This window comes from Arachis stenosperma, chromosome 4, assembly GCF_014773155.1.
Source record: "Arachis stenosperma cultivar V10309 chromosome 4, arast.V10309.gnm1.PFL2, whole genome shotgun sequence".
Classification (NCBI taxonomy): domain Eukaryota; kingdom Viridiplantae; phylum Streptophyta; class Magnoliopsida; order Fabales; family Fabaceae; genus Arachis; species Arachis stenosperma.
Window position 1 is genome coordinate 112,565,632 of NC_080380.1, and position 7,273 is coordinate 112,572,904.

The 7,273-nt window shown below is 40.5% G+C and overlaps 1 non-coding gene across 1 annotated transcript; it reads left to right on the forward strand.

The window, feature by feature from the left end:
* The first annotated feature begins 6,780 nt into the window (after nt 1-6,780).
* LOC130978500 (small nucleolar RNA R71) lies at nt 6,781-6,884 on the forward strand. The gene has a single exon (XR_009086128.1). It is a non-coding gene; the product is annotated as a small nucleolar RNA R71 (small nucleolar RNA).
* The last annotated feature ends 389 nt before the right edge of the window (nt 6,885-7,273 follow it).

Sequence of the window (7,273 nt, forward strand, 5' to 3'; positions counted from 1 at the left end):
AACGTGGAAATGGCTCCCTGGTGCTTTCAATTCTGGCGTTTAACTTCCAGTTTAAGGTTAAACTGGAGGTTAAACGCCACTTTCAGCCTTTCCTCAGCTTTCATGATTTTGGCGTTTAAGCTCCAGTTTAAGCTTAAACTGGAGCTTAAACTCCACATGTGATATTCAAGCTTCCTTTATTGATTTTGTTGCTTCCTTGCCTAGCCTCTTCTTCCCTGAAATCATCCAAACAACTGCATCAAAGTCTTGCAAAATTTCATGAGAAATCTTTCATTCATAGCATTCAAGTAATATAACTAAAAACTCATGAAATTTGCATCAAAATCATACTGTTTGGATGGTTTATTGCTTTGTTATTCATTTAACCATTCTTGGTTACTTTAAGCTCAAGAAAATGCATAAAACAACTAAAACTAACAGAAAAATGCTAGTGAAACTAGCCTAAGATGCCTTGGCATCACAACACCAAACTTAATACTTGCTTGTCCCTAAGCAAGTCCTGAGTTATTTGAGAAGAAAGTATGAAACAGAAAGCAATTACATTGGCTATATTAGCAAGCATTTGAAGTTCATCAGAAGGGTTTTATGCAGAAAGTTGCAGCATCACTTTTTCATTCTGACCAGGTAAGATTATCACTTTTTCATTGCATCCATCAAACACTGCTATGGCATCTTGTTATTCTTAGGTCCTTGGCACTTTTCCCTTCTTTGTTTTTCTTTTTCTTAAAGCTCCTTTGCTCCTTGTTTGCTCAGTGTCATGTATTGCACAAGCCTTTGGCATTTTCTTTTTCTTATCAGTGCACTACACATATCCACTACAGGCATTTTAGTTCACATTTCTTCTTGAGACATTGGTGCCCAGCACCTCTTTGTGTGACTAAATGTTTTGTATTTAGGTTGCTCTTGATAATGGACTTTTGGCTGATAATCCCGGGTTAGTTAACCCAAGTTACCAAGTGTTGAAACACTCCTCAGAACCTATTCATCCAAGCATATCCTTAATACATAAACACCACAGGCATTTGTCTCAGAAGTTCAAACCATTGGTGCCTAGCTTATTTTCTCAATTTTTTGCTTTTTGGTTGCCCTTTTTCAGTGGCTTTTTCTTCTTCTTCTTCTTTCTTTTTCATGGCCAAAGACATTTATTCATCAAGATCCATAGACAGTATTCAAACTTCTACACAAAAATGATAATTCTACACTCAATTTCAAGTGATCTGACTAAACAATCAAGCATGCATACCACCACTTAATTCTACTTGATTTGTCACTAATTGAGCCAAGTTACTTTTGTTCAAACTTTTCTTTTATTTTTGGAAACAGAACAAGCATGGCAAGCATTTGTTTAAGAAGGTGAAGTTATATCCAAACATCTAGGCATTAACTTTATTCAAGGCAGTAAACCAACACTCATACTAAAAACTTCACATTCCAGAAAGATTCAACAATTACAGTTTAAACCAGAACAAGCATGCTTTTGTTTGCCTTTTAAAGAATGGTCAAGGAACAACACCACCTTGTGAAATTTCTTGTTTTCTCTTTGTTGCCAGGAAACAATTTGATTTCTCCTTCTTCTCCTAGTTGTTGCTTCATGTTCTTTCTAAGATCCTTGTTTCCTTTCCTGCAAAGAGTGATGAAGTTGCTTGCTTCTCAAGCACTTGAGTGGTTAGCTCAACTATGTATGGGCAAGTGTCTGAGTCTTAAGTTGGTGTGTGAACACCAAACTTAGTCTCCTACTTACTCCTCTGCTCTTTGAATCCTTGAATTCTCCTTGGAATGAAGTTGCTGCTAAGGATTTTAAGCATTTCTGTGATTGCTTAGAATGGTTGTTCCTTTCATATAATTCAAAGGTTGTTGTGTTCAGTTGATCTGTATGGTGGAACACCAAACTTAGAGTCACACATTCCCCTTTGAATTATTGATCCACGAATTCATTGTTTGGTGTGAAACACCAAACTTAATTCTTTGCAATGCACAGAAACTACTTCACCTTTTTATTGAAACAAATAAAAGAAATAGCAAAGGAGTATTACCTCAGGTTGGGTTGCCTCCCAACAAGTGCTTCTTTAACGTCATTAGCTTGACGGTCAGCTTCCTCAGTTGAGGTGATATTTAATCTTGTCCTTCTCCTCCACATCTCCCAAGTAATGTTTGAGTCTTTGACCATTCACAGTGAAGGTTCGTTGTGACTTTTCTTCCATGATTTCTACTTGTCCATATTGGGAGACCTTGGTGACAAGGAATGGTCTAGACCACCTTGATTTTAGCTTCCCTGGAAATAGCTTCAGCCTAGAATTGTAGAGCAATACTTTTTGTCCCTCTTCAAATTTCCTTGGGGCTATGTTGCTGTCATGCTTCTTCTTTGCTCTTTCTTTGTAAATTTTGGCATTCTCATAAGCTTCAGCTCTGAATTCTTCCAACTCTTGAATTTACAGCATCCTTCTTTCTCCAGCAACTTTGCTGTCCAAGTTCAAGAGTTTCAAGGCCCAGAATGCCTTGTGCTCCAACTCCAGTGGCAAATGGCAAGCTTTTCCATATACTAGTTGGTAAGGAGACATTCCAATTGGTGTTTTGAAAGCTGTCCTATATGCCCAAAGAGCATCATCTAGCTTAATCGACCAGTCCTTCCTTGAAGTTTCCACAGTCTTTTCCAGGATTCTTTTGAGTTCCCTATTAGATATTTCGGCTTGCCCACTTGTCTGTGGATGGTATGGTGTGGCTACCTTGTGTTTGACTCCATATTTTAGAAGCAATGCCTCTAATGGTTTGTTACAGAAGTGGCTTCCTCCATCACTGATGATTGCTCTTGGAACCCCAAAACGGCAAAAAATGTGTTTTCTGAGGAAGTTCATGACTACCTTATTATCATTGGTTGGAGTTGCTATTGCTTCAACCCATTTGGAGACATAGTCTACTGCCATAAGAATGTAATTATTTGAGTATGAGGTGGGAAAGGGTCCCATGAAATCTATCCCCCAGACATCAAACAATTCAAGTTCCAGAATGAATTGTTGTGGCATTTCATTTCTTCTTGGCAGGTTCCCCGCTTTCTGGCATTCATGGCAGTGCTTCACTAGTTCCTTTGCATCTTTGAAGATAGTGGGCCAATAAAAACCACACTGCAACACCTTAGCTGCTGTTCTTTCTCCTGCAAAATGTCCTCCATAAGTTGAGCCATGGCAGTCCCATAAGACTTCCCTTCCTTCTTCCTCTGATATGCATCTTCTGAGTATGCCATCCGAACATTTTTTGAACAAGTATGGTTCGTCCCAGATGAAGTATTTGGCATCATTTACCAATTTCTTCCTTTGATGCTTGTTAAATTCCAATGGCAAACTCCCAGTGGCCTTGAAGTTTGCTATGTCTGCAAACCAGGGTGCTTTGTGAATTACCATGAGTTGTTCATCAGGAAAGCACTCATTTATATGTGTGCTTTGTGTGCTTCCTTCTTCACATGGTATCCTTCATAAATGGTCTGCCACCTTGTTCTCTACACCCTTCTTGTCTTTGATTTCAATGTCAAATTCCTGCAACAAAAGAACCCATCTAATAAGTCTTGGTTTGGATTCTTGTTTAGCAAGTAAGTATTTTAAAGCTGAATGATCAGTGAAGACAATGACTTTAGATCCAATGAGATAGGATCTAAATTTGTCAAATGTAAAAACTATTGCCAAGAGTTCTTTTTCAGTGGTTGTGTAATTCCTTTGGTTATCATTCAAGACTTTACTGGCATAATAAATCACATGTACCAAATTGTCTTTCCTTTACCCTAACACTGCCCCAATAGCAAGGTCTGATGCATCACACATCAGTTCAAAAGGTAAGTTCCAATCAGGTAGGGCAATGATAGGTGCAGAGGAAAGTTTTTGCTTCAAGAGTTCATAGGCTATCATGCAATTTTTATCAAATACAAAGGGTGTATCAAAGACAAGCAAGTTACTCAAAGGTTTGGCTATTTTAGAAAAGTCTCTAATAAACCTTCTGTAAAAGCCAGCGTGTCCCAAAAAACTCCTAACTGCCTTGACATTACTTGGTGGAGGTAGTTTTTCAATGAGTTCCACCTTAGCTCTGTCCACCTCAATGCCTCTATTAGAGATTTTATGGCCAAGGACTATTCCTTCTGTGACCATGAAATGACACTTTTCCCAGTTTAATACTAGGTTGGTCTCTTGGCATCTCTTAAGCACCAAGGCAAGGTGGTGTAGGCAGCTAGGAAAAGAATCTCCAAACACAGAAAAATCATCCATGAAAACCTCAATGAATTTTTCAATCATGTCCGAAAAGATGGACAGCATGCATCTTTGGAAAGTGGCAGGTGCATTGCACAATCCAAAGGGCATGCGTCTATAAGCAAAAACTCCATATGGACAAACAAATGATGTTTTCTCTTGATCTCTTGGATCAACTACTATCTGATTATAGCCTGAGTATCCATCCAGAAAGCAATAGTAAGCATGTCCTGCAAGCCTTTCAAGCATCTGATCCATGAATGGGAGTAGGAAATGATCTTTTCTGGTGGCTTCATTGAGCTTCCTGTAGTCTATGCACATCCTCCACCCAGTGACAGTTCTTGTGGGTATGAGTTCATTCCTCTCATTTGGCACCACAGTTATGCCACCTTTCTTGGGAACTACATGGATGGGACTAACCCATGGGCTATCAGAAATGGGGTAGATTACCCCTGCCTGCCATAACTTCATGACCTCCTTTTGTACCACTTCTTTCATGACGGGATTCAATCTTCTCTGAGCTTGAATGAAGGGTCTAGCATCCTCTTCTAACAAGATTTTATGCATGCATATGGATGAACTTATCCCCTTCAAATCAGCTAGGGTCCATCCAATGGCATCTTGATGAGTTTGTAGCACCTTGATCAATTCTTCCTCCTGTTCTTGGCTCAGGGCAGAGCTAATGATAACAGGATGGCTCTCATCACTACCCAAGTATGCATACTTGAGATTAGGGGGCAATGCTTTGAGCTCAGGTTTTGGTGCTTCCTTCTCTTCTTTCACTCTCTCTGGCATGCTTGGCATGGTTGTTTCAGCAGCCTTGATGTCACTAACTTCAATATCCTTGGTGAACTCCTCCTCTGCCACTTCCTTTGTTGTTTCCTCAAATGTTTCTTGTACTGCAATGTCCACTACATCCACCCTCATGCATTCCTTTAGTGATTCTGATGGATAGCTCATTGCCTTGAATACGTTAAACACCAATTGCTCATCATGTAGTCTAAGAGTGAGTTCACCCTTTTGGACATCTATGATGGCTCCAGTAGTAGCCAGGAAGGGTCTTCCCAGGATTATCGAAGCTTTGGCTTCTTCCTCCATATCTAACACCACAAAATCGGCGGGAAATATAAAATCTCCCACTTTCACCAACAAATCCTCAACTATCCCATGAGGGAATTTAAAAGTTCGATCTGCCAATTGGAGGGCCATTCTTGTTGGTTTGGCTTCCTCAATCTTCATTCTTCTCATCATTGTTAGAGACATCAAATTGATACTGGCCCCTAAGTCACACAAGGCCTTCTCCACCATGACTTCTCCTATGATGCAGGGGATTTGGAAACTGCCTGGATCCTTCCATTTCTGAGGCAATTTGTGTTGAATGATGGCACTGCATTCTTCAGTCAACAACACAGTTTCCTCATTTCTCCAGCTTCTCTTCTTGGTCATTAATTCCTTTAAGAATTTTGCATAGAGTGGCATTTGCTCTATTGCCTCAGCAAACGGAATGTTGATTTGAAGCTTCTTGAAAATCTCCAAAAATCTGGAGAATTGGCCATCCTTTTCACTTTTCATCAAACGTTGAGGATATGGTGCTTTGGGTGTATAAGGCTTCAGGACCTCTTTTTCTTTTTCTTTTGTTGCAGACGGTGTAAAAGATTGTCCCTGTTCCTTGTCTCTCACATTTTCCTTTGCTTCATCCTCTGTGGTTTCCTTTGAGATCTCCTTTAGCTTCTTTCCACTTCTGAGGGTTATGGCCTTACATTCTTCCCTTGCAATAACCTTGGCAGCATGAGAAACGCTTGGCCCAGGGGTTTGCTTAGACAAATACCCAATTTGATTTTCTAACTTCTGGATGGCAGCTCCTTGATTTTGCAAGTTAGAATTTACTTCTTCCTTAAAGGCTTTCAATTCGGTTATGTCTTGACCCATGGTTGCAAGCATTCTTTCTATCCTGTTTAATTGATCTTGAAATTGTTGGTTCGGATTAGGTTGGGCAGGTTGATTATTTTGGCCATGATATGGTGGTTGGGAGTAGGTGTTTTGTGTGGCTTGCTATGATCTTTGGTTGGGGTTGTAAGGTTTGTGGTTTTGTGGTTGGGTTTGCTGGTTTCCCCACCCAAAGTTTGGGTGGTTTTTCCAGCCTGGGTTGTAAGTGTTGGAATGTGGATCATATGGTTGCCTTTGTTGATTTCCCACATAGTTGGCCTCTTCCCAATCACCTCCTTCAGTGCTTACCTCCTCTTGATCTTGTGTGTGTATTGCAGCCACTTGATTTGTTCCTAATTTCCTGGTGAGCTCTGCTAGTTGCTTGGCAAACACCTTGTTTTGGGCTAGAATTGTATCAACATGGTTCAGCTCCATGACTCCCTTAGTGTTGTGTCTCTCTGAAGCATAGTAGTACTCATTCTCAGCCACTGTCTCAATCACTTCAATGGCTTCTTCCACAGTCTTCTTCCTGTTCAATGAACCTCCTGATGAATGGTCTACAGCCTTCCTTGATTCATAAGAAAGTCCATCATAGAAAATATGCAATTGCACCCAGTCATGGAACATGTCTGGTGGGCATTTCCTTGTCAACTCCTTGAACCTCTCCCATGCCCCGTAGAGAGTTTCACCATCTTGTTGTCTAAAAGTCTGAACCTCAGATCGAAGCCTATTGACCTTTTGTGGGGGGTAGAAACGTGCCAGAAACTTGCTTTCCACTTCATCCCAGGTGGTTAGGCTCCCCCTTGGGAATGATTCCAGCCACTTAGCTGCCTTGTCCCTAAGTGAAAATGGAAACAAGAGCAGTTTATAGGCATCTTCCTGGACTCCATTGGACTTCACAGTGTCGCAAATTCTCAGGAATTTTGTAAGATGTTGGTTTGGATCTTCATTAGCACTCCCACCAAATGAACAATGATCCTCCACCAGTGATATTAGCTGTGGTTTGAGTTCAAAATTGTTGGCCTGAATGGGTGGTTTCTGAATGCTGCTACCATAATTCCCAGAGGTTGGGTTTATGTATGAACCAAGAACCCTCCTCTTAGGAATGGCATTATTTC